The 14152-nt window shown below is 37.1% G+C and overlaps 1 long non-coding RNA gene across 1 annotated transcript in view; it reads left to right on the forward strand.

Annotated features, from left to right (window-relative positions):
* Positions 1-14152, forward strand: part of LOC141566504 (uncharacterized) — a 64528-nt gene that overhangs the window by 20951 nt on the left and 29425 nt on the right. Inside the window, exons 2-3 of the long non-coding RNA XR_012489337.1 lie at positions 5250-5464; positions 10358-10565. This is a non-coding gene — a long non-coding RNA (uncharacterized LOC141566504). The remainder of the gene's footprint in view (positions 1-5249; positions 5465-10357; positions 10566-14152) is intronic.

Raw genomic sequence — 14152 nt, forward strand, 5'->3', positions numbered from 1 at the left:
AACTGAAGCTAAGAAAAAGAAAGTGACTTTCCCATATTTGCTTGAATTTGGGTCATCCAATTCCAAATCCATTTGCTCTCTCTGTGAACTCTATTAACTTGGAAGGTGCCTGGACTTAACATCCAAGGTGACTGACTAATACAGCCGCATTAAGGAGGAAGAATTTTCCATCTCAAGACTCAAAAAGATTGGTTCATGAGGGGGTAGCTAGCTAGTGGCCCAGTGGATAGAGTACTAGACCTGAAGCCTGGAGGACCTAAGTACAAATCTGACCTCAGACGATTTGTTAATTATCTTCCTAGCTTCCTACTTCCTAGCTGTGTGACCCTGGACAAGTCACTTAACCCCATTTGCCTCAACAACAACAAAAAGATTGGTTCATGAACTTTTTCATCTGATGACAAAATTACAATTGTTAGAAAATTAGAACATTTACAATTTGTGTTAATTGATTCATATGAACATTAGCTAATCAATGAAGTCACCAGGAATTTATTAAGTACCTAGAATGTGCCAAACACTGAAAATTCAAAGACAAAAATGAAATCGTTCCTGCTTTAAAAAACCTTACATTGTATCTAGAGAAACAATATATACATAAAAGTACAATACAGCATATTATGTATAAGTATATACATAATCCATTACTTAAGTCAACAATTACCTATTAAATGCCTACTACATGCCAGGAACTGGCAAAGATAAAAAGGAGGGAACATTACCTGTTTTTCAGACGTTTACAATTTACTGGGAAGGGGAAAGAAGGGAACAATTTAGAGAGTAAAGATAAGGCAATTGGAGGAAAGGAAACATTAACAGCTTCAAGAAGAGTGTAATGTAGAAGGTGATGTTTGAGATGAGCTTTGAAGGATGCTAGGGATTCTTTAAAGCACAGCTGAGAAGGGAGTGGGTTCTTAGCATAAAGGAAAATTGGCATGGAGACTGGAGATAGAATGATTTACACATAATTTACCATTTTAAATACTTCTCTAGTAGAAAGAACCAGGAATCAAGAGACCTGGCCCTAACAGTTCTCTAGTTCAGTACATGTATATAGTTCTACAAGATTCACACCTATGATAATGTAATTATAATTATTAACTGGACAAAACATCTCTTCCCTGAGCCTCAGTTTCTTCTCTTTTAAAATGAGAAGATTGAACTAACTGATCTCTAAGGTCCCTCCTGGGTTTCAACATTCTCTTCTGTGCTATAACATTCTGAGCTCTAAGGCCCCTTCCAGTTCTGACAGACATTCTATGTTCTGTAACCCCATAACTGGCATTAAAGAATTGTTGGCTTTTTTTCATAAACACATTCCTTCGACCCTGGAAACCCTGGGGAAGGAAGCCTAAGGAACAAAGTGTTCCATACACAGGTTTTGTCATCATGAATTCCTCATGCCCCCAGCAGGATAGCTGAATGATTGCCTGTATTCCCCTGGGAAGATTCAAGGCAACTTTTCTCCCTTTTCTTTCAGATCCACACCCTTTTGGTCTCTTACTTCCCCACTGTAGGTTCCTTCAAACCACATAGTTCTCTGGAAAGAGGATTGCAGCTCTAAATCAAAGCAAATATCTCTTAAGGAACCAGCAGGGAAAGGAATCTTTAATTTTAGGTTCTCTAATTCTCTGTTTAAGATTCAGCCCACATAGTGAAAACAGGGAGTGTGACTGAAGCAGACAGAGTAGAGATAAGAAGAAATTGCTTTTTGTGGATTTTACTGACTTGTGATTTAGAATGAGATCGGGGGCAGCTAGGTGGTGCAGTGGATAGAGCACCAGCCCTGAAGTCAGGAGGACCAGAGTTCAAATCTGGTCTCAGACACTTAACACTTCCTAGCTGTGTGACCCTGGGCAAGTCACTTAACCGAAGCCTTAAAAAAAAAAAAAAAAAAAAAAAAAAAAAAAAGAATGAGATCTGGAAGTATACAGATAAATACCAATTTAAGGTCCTTTCCTTTCAGAAGGGCCATTGCCAGGATTAAAAAAACAAAACAAACAAACAAAAAACAAGAACCATCTCCAGGATGAATCTTTATTGTATTATTATTCAACTTTTCAGTTAATTAACTAGTTCAACCCCTTCACTTTGCAAATGAGGAAACTGAGGAACAGAGAGCTTATATGGCATAAAAATTTAAAACTAGAACAGAAAGGGACTTTTGAGGACATATTGAAACCTCCAAAGCCTCAGGTATACAAATGTGTTAACTGACAATGTCAGGATTTGAACTTAGGTCCAAACCCAACAGAACATGGTTCTCAAAGCTTTTTGTTCCTTGAACTCTTTTGAACAAGGACAAAGAAAGTGTAGTATACTCCCCAAGGTAATTTAATATACTACTTACACTATTCTTTACAATTGTTTACTGCTTAAGTACTGTAAAAGAATTTTAATGGGCAGCCAAGTGGCATAGTTAGGTAGCATAATAGATGGAATACCCTGCCTGGTATCAGGAAGACCTGAGTTAAAATCTGGCCTCAAATATTTATTTATTAAAGCTTTTTATTTTCAAAACATATGTATAGATAAATTTTCCACATTGACCTTTGCAAAACTGTGTTCCAAATTTTCCCCTTCCTGCCACCCCCTCCCCTAGATGGCAAGTAATCTGGTATATGCTAAACATGTGCAATTCTTCTATACATATTTCTACAATTATCATGCTACACAAGAAAAATCAGATCAAAAAGGAAAAAAATGAGAAAGCAAACAAACAACAACAAAAAGAGTGAGAATGTTATGTTGTGATCCACACTCAGTTCCCACAGTCCTCTCTCTCTGGATATAAATGACGCTCTTCATCACAAGATCATTGGTACTGCCCTAAATCATCTCATTGTTGAAAAGAGTCACATCCATCAGAATTAATCGTATAATCTTGTGATCCTATGTGATCTTTGTGATCCTAGGTTGTTATGGGTCAGAACTCTTGTACTTAAGGATTCTTACAAGGTGCTAACTCAGTGGAATTGATGAGACAATGGTTATCTGGTTTAGCATGGTGATTAATGGTTCTCTAGTTCAGTACATGCACTTAGTCCTTAATATAGTTCTACAAGATTCACACCTACGATAATGTAATTATAATAGAGCACATAAGCTGGGACAAACTCAGCCACATTCATTCATTCCATCTCACACCAGCATGGTGGCAGGCCTGTCCTCCTTCATTTCTCCACTGAGACCAAGGCCCATCTGAGCCGAGACAGACTCAGAGAAGACAGAGGACTGGAGGCTGGAGCACAAGCTCTCAGACTGAGACAGATTCAAGAGAGAGACCTTTGTGGTGGCCCTCCTGCCTCCCCCACAGTAACCAAGACACATTGTGGAGAACCTCCAGAAAGCAGCTCAGCCCCAGGCAAGGAGACAATAAAGACTTTTGGACTTTAACACCTGGCTCTGCTGAAAGGAAAGCTGGTCCAGAGACCTCCAGAAAACCGACCAGAACACTGCACTAGACAAGTCACTATACCCCGTTTGCCTGAGATTCCTCATTTGTAAAATAAACTAGAGAAGGAAATGGAAAACCACTCCAGTATCTTTTCCAAGAAAACTCCCATACGGGGTCATGGGCACTTGGACAAGACTGAAATGACTACAAAATAACAAAAGAATTTAAAATGGGAGCTAACACACTGCACCACTCTATCTTTACACACTATCTGTAAGGGGGAAAGACAAACTGGGGATTCAGGGAACTCCTATATGCCCCCCATGCCCTTTTCCTTTCCCATCCATCAATTTACACAAAGAAGGAAGAAATAACGAGGTCTGAATCAGGGCTAGCCTTTAGGAAAATTGTGAAGTTTTATTTCAGGAGCCTAACCTCCTCTCAGCACCCTTCTCTTCCCAGTTCCCATGGCATCTTCTCTTACTTACGGTAAGATTTACTCTTATCTTATCTTATACTTATCTCTTCTTACTCCCTCAAAATCTGCTTCCGAGAAAGGTCTTGTTAAACTCCTAGTCTCATAAGAATGTCAAAGCTAGAAGAGAGCCGGAGGATCATTTCATCTTACAAACGGAACTGGGGTCAAGAGCAGGCACAGCTAGTAACCTGTGGCCCTTGAGAGGCAGCAGAGTATCTATAGTGGGGAGCATGTTGGCCATTCGCTAGCTGTGTGATCTTGAGCAAATCATAATTTCTCTTGGTCTCAGTCTCTCTGCAAAATGAGGTTGGAGTAGATGATTTTAAATATTCTTTTTAGCTCTGAATCTACTAACCTATGATTCAAACCTCAGCTGAAATAAGTTGTAAATGACTGATATCTTCTGATTTGTGGTGCTTTGTAGGGGCATTTGCTTTTTAATTAGGAATATAATCTTAAATCAAAAAGAAAAGTCATAATGGTTACATGTCAGTGGTAGTAAGCCAGGGGGCTTTGAGGGAGAGGAAGGCTCCCTACCTTTTACCCCTGAGTTTGTGCATTAAACACGTTTGGCTACAGACTGGCCACCCGATATAGGGAGATTAGGGAAAGGTTTCAACGTAGGCATGACCTTCACTGTACCCAGTTTAGTGTAATTATGCTATTTCCTCATCCTGATAGGAGGCCTTGTTTTCTGATCTCTCCCTCCATCTTCTATTTTAGGTTTTAAACCTTGGTTATTTGGTGCCTTTCTGCTGCCCCCTGGTGGCCTTGGGCCCCTAATACAACAATTCTCTTGATTTATTAGTGGGATGGATAGTCCCCATAAATGTTACTGCTGGTGTCAATTAACCCCACTGGAAAGAGGATTGTAGCTCTGAATCAAAGGAAAGGAACCAGCAGGAAGAGGTTATTTCTTCGACTCTCTTGAATATTTGAGATTCAGCCTGCACAGTACAGAGTTCAGACTCTAGAACCAGTTTTTGGTTGTTGTCATTGTTGCTGCTGTGGTTGTTTTGGAGTTGGGGACAGGGAGGGATAGTGGAACAGAATTTAAGGAGCCATAAATCAATAATTTAATACTGTTAGCCTTGCTGGTTGTCTTAGATTACAAGTCATTTGTCATTGGGCCTTAAATTTCCTGTCTAGCACCCAATTTCTCTGGAATAAGAGTCTTGCAACATACTGATCCATGAGACTCTAGAAGCCATAGAATTATGACTGGAGCTAGAAGAGGTCCCTGAAGTCATCTAGTCCCCTCCCCCTAATTTATATAGGTGGATAAGTTAAGCAATTTGCCTAAAATCATCTCAGAAGCCCAGCCCTCAGGGCAGTATGGTAAGTAATGCAAATATTTTTGTTCCCACTTTATAGGTGAGAAAATGGAAGCTTTATGCAATGTAATGCCTCCTCTATGGACCCCAACACAAGATTTGAGCTACAATTCTTCTGATTTCAAGTCTATTGGCATTCAATCCATCAAGCTGCTGCTTCTGCTACTGAGGGAAAAGAGGAAGGTGCCATTGCACACACAGTGAGGGATTCCTCCTGTCTTTCCTCTAAGCTTCTAAGCGTGGCCGGAGTTTTAGGTATTATTATTATAGTTTTTTTTTAGTTTTAGGTATTTTTATGAAAATTTTTCTATTGGGAATAGTTGATCTATTCCCAATGAGGAATATTTTAAAAATGGTTCACTCACTTACCCAACAAATATTTATTGATAGTAGGATGATAAAACTATAAAGAGTTCAACTGCAGTTCAATTCCTTTTCCTTTTTTCCTAATAATAGATCAGAGAGCACAACATACTTATTGTACAAGTTAACTATTACATGGGCAAGGGCAGCTAGGTGGCACCGTAGTGATAGAGTGCTGGGTCCGGAGTCAAGAAGACTCATGCCTCTGAGTTCAAATCCAACCTCAGACAATTCTTAGTTGTGTGACTCCAGGCAAGTTATTTACCCCTTTTTGCTTCAGTTTCTTCATCTATAAAATAAGGTGAAAAAGAAATGTCAAAATGCTTCTATATCTCTGCTAAGAAAACCCCATATAGGGTCTTGAAGAGTTGAACATGTCAGAAATTATTAAACAACATTACATGGACAAAGAGTGGAGGAAGCATTTGTTGTATTAAAATTATTTGTTTTAAACTAGGCCAGTCTATGTTATTAAAGTTATGCCATTCCCTAACCCAAAATCACCCTTATAATTCTATTTCTTTAATCTATTCCATGCCCCTTTCCTCCCTTTCTTCCCTTTAACCCCAGCCCAATCTTCTACCTTCACTTGTTTATTTACTCATCTCTCCTTTCTGGCCACCCAGCATCTTCTTCTGAATGCTTAGACCAGAGATCATATCTTGAAGGAACTTCCCTCCTGGAACTTTATTCAGAAGTTTTGTATAATTTTTTGATATTTTTTATATGTATGTATATAAAGTTTTGTATAATTAAAAGAACTTTGCAGTTGCCTAGAAACTACTGAGAATGCTTCCCTTTTGGGGCTTTGTGGATGTTGGGTTCAACTCTATTTTTAGAATCTGTTTACCATATATAGAAATCTATTTATCTATCTGTCAATCTCTGATTACCTGTCTCTATACACACACACACACACACACATTCATATACATTTACCTAGATAGATTATCTTATTCCATAGGTTTTTTGTTGTAGTGTATTTCATAATCTATACATATAGGTAGAATGTTTTCCTTCTACCTCTGTGTCTCCTTGCTTCAAGTCCCAACTAAAATCCTCCAAAATCTCCTTGGTGGTGTACAGAATTTTTCTGGAACCAAGGACCACAATCACATGAATTCTGTCATTATTCTTGAATGGCATTTGTCAGTGTATTCTTTTTTTTTTTTTCTGCTAAGGCAATTTGGAGTTATGTGACTTGCAGATTCTCTTATACACCTGCCTTTACTCAGACAAACAAGGCACAAACAAAGCTGTAATTAGCCTAGATAAATGTCTCTTCTGAAATGACAATCTCTTCAGTTTGAGGGAGAAGATTTTACTTGCAATCTGGCCAGTAGTTATTAGACTAAGGATAGGTGACTAGGAATTTTTGTTTTGACAGAAATGGACTGAGACAAAAGCAACCCTGGCAACTGTTTGCTTCCAAATGAGTAGACATTTTCTTTTTCTTCTGTAGTGTCCAACTCTTCATGACCCCATTTTGGAGGTTTTCTTGGCAATTTACTGGAGCAGTTTTCCATTTCCTCCTCTAGTTCATTTTACAGATGAGAAAAATGAGCCTTGCCCAGGATCACCCAGCAAGAAAGTGCCTGAAGCCAGATTTGAACTCAGGAAGAGGAGTCTTTCTGACTCTAAGCCCATTACTCTATCCACTGTGTCATCTAACTATCCTATAATCCCTTTTAATGATCAAATATCCATGCCTTTCTATATTTCTCATGAGTTCTGAATTTCCATTTAAAAAATGTGTACTCAATTTTTTTTTCAACCAGGAATGTTTCAAAAATCCTCTATTTCATCAAAAGTCTACTTTTTTTTTTTTTAATTTTTTACTGTAAGCTTATACTCAATTTTGCCTTTCTTTTGCCTTTTGGAATATTATATTCCCAATTCTTTTTTTTTTATTTAAATGAAAGCTTCCAAATCTTGTGTGATCCTGACTATGACTCCTGAGAGTATGAACTTTCTTTTTGACTTCTTGCAGTATTTTTCCATTGTAGTATTTCACATAGAAGCTAAGATGTTCCTGGAGTTTTCATTTGGTGATTTCTTTCTGAAGATGATTGGTTAATTTTTTCATTAGCTGTTCTAAGATATCAATTCACCTTGTCAGTATTTCCTTTCATTTTATATCTCTTGCTTTTTTTTTTTTTTTTTTTTTTTTTTTAGCAGTCACTCTTGTATTTCTTATAGGTAGGAAATTCTTTTCTCCAAGGTTCTATTTTGACTTATTGTGGAGTTGCTTTCTTCTGGGCTTACTCTCTGGGCTTTTCTCTGTCCAAGGTATCTCATCATTATATTCTTTAATTTCTTATACCCATCTACAGTTCTTAGATTGAAGTATTTTCCTTGGTTCACACAACGCTCCCATACTCCTGGGTAGTCTGAGTCCTGTGGCTAAGTGGGTGGCTAAGATTAGATCCTTTCTTATGCAGGAACTTGAGGCCTTGTGTCCTACTTCACTTCAGGCTAAAGCTATCTGGACTCTAAGTGGTGCAGAGCTGTCTGTATGCTGATCTGACCCTGTCTCCTATTGATAGCTGGGCTTTCTAGGTTTTCCCTCCCCATCAATGGATGCTGGTCTAGTCTGGTCTTTTGCTTTGGGACTAAGTTATTTTGCCTTTTATTTTTTCTGGCTTAATTCTTAGTGTCTTTTTATGAAGTTCTGTAGTGGATGGAGTTTGTATCTAATTCTGTTTAATTTTATCATTGTATTGGTGCATTTTTAGAAGTTTACTGAGGTGTTTGAGGGGGATATGGACTCCTCTACTTTTTCTACACAATTCAAGCTTCTTTCCAGTTCTACACTTATAATTTTTTGAGAAGGGACAGGGGAAGCAAGGATATTAGAGGGCAATTGCTATAACTTAGGCATAAGGTGATAAAGGACGAGAAAGACCATGAGGCAACAAAAAATGGGGGGAAATGAAATTTTACAAATGAAGAATTTATAGAAATGAAATGGCCTGAAGTTAGAAAGAGAGAAGTATCAAAGCTGAACCTTAGATTTCTTTTTTATACCTGACTAACTGAAAGAATGGCAAAATACTTAAACAAAAAAAAAATGGGGAGGATAATAAGAGGTATTGGCTTCAAGGGGGAAATTATAACAACAGCTCAGCTAGATTGAGATTCTAGCAGTCAGTTAGATAGGAAAATGGAACTGGAGGTGGAGATCAGGGATGGAGATAGAAATTTAGTAGTAATCTTCATAAGATTGATTTTTGACATGGATGAGCTCTCAGAAGGGAAAAACAGAGAGGGAAGTTACAAATACTCTTAAGGACTTTAATAGGATGAGAGAAGGAAATAAGAGACCAGGAAGGGTACAGAAGTGACATAGAAGAATCAGAAGAAGGCAGTATCATAGAAACCAAAGGCTTTTAAGAAGGAATTGCTTCATGGACAATTGCTTCAGGGAAATCAAGAAGGATAAGAAAAAAATTATTGAATTTGGCAAATAGCTTGTTAGTGACCTCAGAGAAAATAGTTTCAGACAAGTTGATGTGTCAGGGAAGATATAGCAACAATCCTTCTGCTACCTGACCCTAAGGCTACCTGGCCTTGAGTGCTGCAGTTCCACAAACCTTGCAGGCTGTCAGATAACAATCTATAGGTCAGTAATAACAAATTCTAAGACAAAAATGAGGTGCATACCAGATCACTCCTCACTTCTACCTCTAAGTCATTAAGTTAGCACCTGGTCTTTCTAACTCTTTCCTATTAATTTATCTCCTTCTCCAGGTTCTTTGCAAACTCTTTTCAGTACTTAGTCCACTGTTAGCAGTGTAATAAATCTTTGCCCTTTAACTTGGGGACAAACTTGAGTTTATGAATTATTTTGCCATACCTATGACACTAACGTGGGAACCCTAACATTATTGGGGAACCCAACATTTGGTAGTCTGTACAGGGACTCCCGAATTTTATGTTTTCTTTGTTAAGGTAAGCCCCTTTTCACCCTCTCCTATAAACACCTAGGAAGGCTTGTCACACAGAGTGTGCTGAGCTCTATGCTCAGCAAACTTTCTTTGACTGGGGACATCTGGATTAGGAAATTCTTGCAATTATTGGCATAGTTCCCTCCTAATTAAGGAATATTTGCCACCTTTTCATCTTCCCTGGGACACCAGAGGAGGTGAAGTCCTACATAACGAGGCATTCCAAGGTTCCTGGCAAATATGGGTCAACCTTTATCTCTATTCTTAAGGGTATCTCTTAAAAAACAGAGTTTGGCCCAAAAGATCTTACAGTTAAGAAACTTATTTTCTTTTGCAATATTTCCTAGTTTCAATATCCCTTAGAGAACCAAGAAAATGGCCCATTAATAGGTCCATTAACTATAACACTATCCTACAGCTTAATTTGCTTTGCTACAGACAAGGCAAATGGACTGAAGTTCATATGTCCCAATGGACATATGCCCATGAACCAAGATCCTAAATTAAGTTAGCACTTCAGGATGCTATGGTAAAATTTGCTAAAGGGGAATTGAAAGTAGATACTGATCTCTTAGATGACCCCCACTCCTTTCTACTGCTCCAGGGACATGAGATTACCCATCTGTGCCCTCATGTAGTCCTTATTAGGACCCAAACCTTATGTTCCGCAATGTTTCTTTAACTCAATCCTCTTCTTAAAGATCCCCTGGATTCCCACCTCTTGAGCTGGGTTCCTTGATATTGTCTCCATTCCCTCCTCCCCAAAGTTTCTCCCCTTTTGGGCTTGCTAGAGAGATTGATTTTTATTCATAAATGTGTTCTTTTTCCTTTGGACTAGAGGGATCAAGAAGGAAGGATAGCACGATCACAGAAGACAGAAGCTTCATAGTCAATAACAACTTTAAGAACTGAGAAAAGATTATCAGAGGCTGGGACTCAAGGACTACTGAAAATCATTTGGACTTGAGATTGAGAACATTTACATTCATTTCTCCCTCAGGACCACAGCATTCCACTATCCCTTCTATAAACTAACAAAAGCCAAGGTAATTTGAGTTAGCAGATAAGACTAAGCTGGGGAAGGGCTTCAGAGAGCAGGAAATAACAGGTATGAACCTGAGAAGATGAGGATTTGCAGAGGCAGAGCTGAAGAGGGAGTATATTCCAGGCAATGATGGAATAGCTTGTGCATACTCATTGAACCAGAAAATGGGAGTGCTGAATTCAATTTTGAAGGAAAATTACTTGAAATAAGTCTGGGGCCAGATTGGGAAGGACCTTTAATGCTTAGGAGTTGTATTTTATCTTAGAACTAATATCCATCGATCCATGGTGACATAGAGGTGACTTTGGGTTCTTAAAATTTGTGCCAGCAGAGTGTAATTCTGCCATATCCCACCAAGATGTATAAGGATCAGTTTAAGGTATTCAGCCTGGAGAAGAGAAGACTTTGAAGGGAACATGATAGTTGTCTCTAAATATCTGAAGATCTGTCTCATGGAAGAACTAGACTCATTCCTCTTAGCTCCCAAAGGTAGAACTCATAGCAGTGGAGAGAACTTTCAGAGAATTAGACATTAATTTAAGAGGAAGGAAAACTTCCTAATAGTTAGAGTTGACCCAAAGTGAAATATACTAGATAAAGAGGGAAGTAATACAAATATATAAGAACAAGAGGCATTCCGCAGGAGATAAATGGTCAAAGGATATGACTAAGCAATTTTCAAATGAAGAAATCCAAGCTACCAACACTCACAATACAACATATTCCAGATCTCTAATAATAAAGGAAATATAACCCAGAAATACTATTACTAGGCTTATGCCCCCAAAGAGAATAAAGCTATAGGGAATTCACAAAAATATTTATAGTGGCAATTATTTTTTTTTTTTTGCAAAGAACTGGAAATAAATCCCTATCTATTGGAAAATGGCTGAATAAATTATAGTATATGAATATAATGAATAATTATAGCATCTTAAGAAATAATGAAAGTAATAGAGAAAGTTGGGGGACTTGTATGAATTAATACAGAGTCAAATAAACAGAACCAAGAGAACAATTTATATGACTCTAACAATGTAAAGGAAAACCACCAAATCACCTAAGAACTATAATTAGTTCTAATTACTACTCTAGAAGACTGATCAGTCATGTTTCTCAGCTCTTGACAAAAGAGGTGATGGACAAGAGGTATAGAATGATATACACATTTTCAGAGAGTACCAATGTATGGAATTGTTTTGCTTGACTATGCTTATTTGTTACAAAGTGGGTCTTTCCAAAGGTATGGAGGAAAAGCCTACGTGTGAATGTAATGATTATATTTTTTAAAAGGAAGAAGAGAAAAATGTAAAAACATGCAGAAGAGAATAGAAGAGGATATAGAATGTAGAACACATTGGAACTACCAAATTAAATTATATAAATTTAAAAACTAAACTGTAGGGGCAGCTAGGTGGTGCTGTGTATAGAGCACCAGCCCTGCAGTCAGGAGGACCTGAGTCAAATCTAACTTCAGACAGTTAACACTTCCTAGCTGTGTGACGCTGGCCAAGTCATTTAACCCCAATTGCCTCAAAAACAAACAAAAAAACCAACTAAACTATACATAATAGAGATCCACAGAGTCATGGATCTTTTTCTGTTCTTCATATAAGAAAATTCATATAATTTACTTTTTCCAAACCTAGGTTACATGTAAAAAACCAGCTCAAGCCTCATGTTTCTTGTCTCATTAACAACAGAGCCATAAGAATTTAGGAACCCATAGTTTACTTGAAACTTAAAAAAAAATTTAATAATCATATGCCACTTGTTATTTCTATCTTCTTTATAATTATTAATTCAATTTTATATGTAAACACCTAAACCCAATATCTAAATCTTATAACTTGTGTAATGCCTTTTCAGAACTTGCTATAAGACATTATAAAGGCCTATATATTCCATTAAAATTATTTATTTGACATATAAATCATCTCATGTTGTTGCTTTCTTAAAATTTCCACTCATGCTAATTTTTCCTTAGAAAGACATCTTTAAGGTAATTTTTAAGTTCTTTGTATGCATTTCAGTACATAGTTTACATGTAAGTTCTAATTTCAAAATAACAAAAGTAAGTAAAATCAGATTTCCTGTTAACATAAACTACCACCAAGATAACTGACCACACTGAAATCCTATTCCTTAAAACAATAACAAAAGAAGTTTCTATTTTTAACCTCACAAATCACAACTTTTTAACTTTTTCTAATTATTCCCTTATCATTTTGAAAGAATGAGACACTTCACGAACTTATTCTTAAACAAATGACAAGTTCAAAGAACAAATTTAATTCTTTCTTAGGCCATGGAATGACTATAAATTGAGATCAAAACAGCAAGCTCTTTTTAAAAAAAAATTTTTTTTAATTTATTTTTTATTAATTTTATAATTATAACCTTTTTTTGACAGTACATATGCACAGGTAATTTTTTTTTTTTTTTACAACATTATCCCTTGTACTCCCTTCTGTTCCGAGTTTTTCCCCTCCTTCCCTCCATCCCCTCCCCTAGATGGCAGGCATTCCCATACATATTAAATATGTTATAGTATATCCTAGGTACAATATATATATGCAGAACCGAATTTTGTTGTTGTTGTTGTTGCAAAGGAAGAATTGGGTTCAGAAGGTAAAAATAATCTGGGGAGAAAAACAAAAAATGGAAACAGTTTACACTCATTTCCCAGTGTTCTTTTTCTGGGTGTGGCTGATTCTGTCCATCATTGATCAATTGGATTGAATTAGATCTTCTCTATGTTGAAGATATCCACTTCCATCAGCATACATCCTCATACAGTATCATTGTTGAAGTGTATAATGATCTCCTAGTTCTACTCATTTCACTCAGCATCAGTTGATGTAAGTCTCTCCAAGCCTCTCTGTATCCATCCTGCTGGTCATTTCTTATAGAACAATAATATTCCATAACATTCATATACCATAACTTACCCAACCATTCTCCAGTTGATGGGCATCCATTCATCTTCCAGTTTCTAGCCACTACAAAAAGGGCTGCCACAAACATTTTGGCATATACAGATGATCCCTTTCCCTTTTTTAGTATTTCCTTGGGATATAAACCCAGCAATAGCACTACAGCAAGCTCTTTTCAACTTTCAGCTTATTACAGTGGTTCAAATGCTATTTTTAGTATTTTTAATCTAATAATGAATAGATTTAGCCTTGCGATGACAATTAGCTGTGACAGTAGAAAGCAGAAACATAGTTATAATAGCATCAAAACTAGTCCATCAGGGCCAAGCCTCAGGGCACAGAATAACATAAGTATATCAGGACAAAGCATCCTTAATTCAGTTTGAGTGCATAGTTAAATTTTAGGTAAAGTCTGGTCAAAGCCAGAATCAGTACTTAACCAGATGGGAAATATTACATAGTGATATAATAGGAAAATTAAGTGAAAAGTTCCATGTCAAGATTGTCTTCTCAGCAGCCTTTTCCAGATATAGACATTCCATCTATAATAGTTCCCACACTGCATTGCCTCTGAGCAATACATGCATCCTCTTGAATGGCGGACTATTAGCCATAGGACAGTGAAAATAACCAAACCTGAAATTGTAACTCA

The sequence above is a fragment of the Sminthopsis crassicaudata genome, chromosome 4 (genome assembly GCF_048593235.1).
Source record: "Sminthopsis crassicaudata isolate SCR6 chromosome 4, ASM4859323v1, whole genome shotgun sequence".
Lineage (NCBI taxonomy): Eukaryota > Metazoa > Chordata > Mammalia > Dasyuromorphia > Dasyuridae > Sminthopsis > Sminthopsis crassicaudata.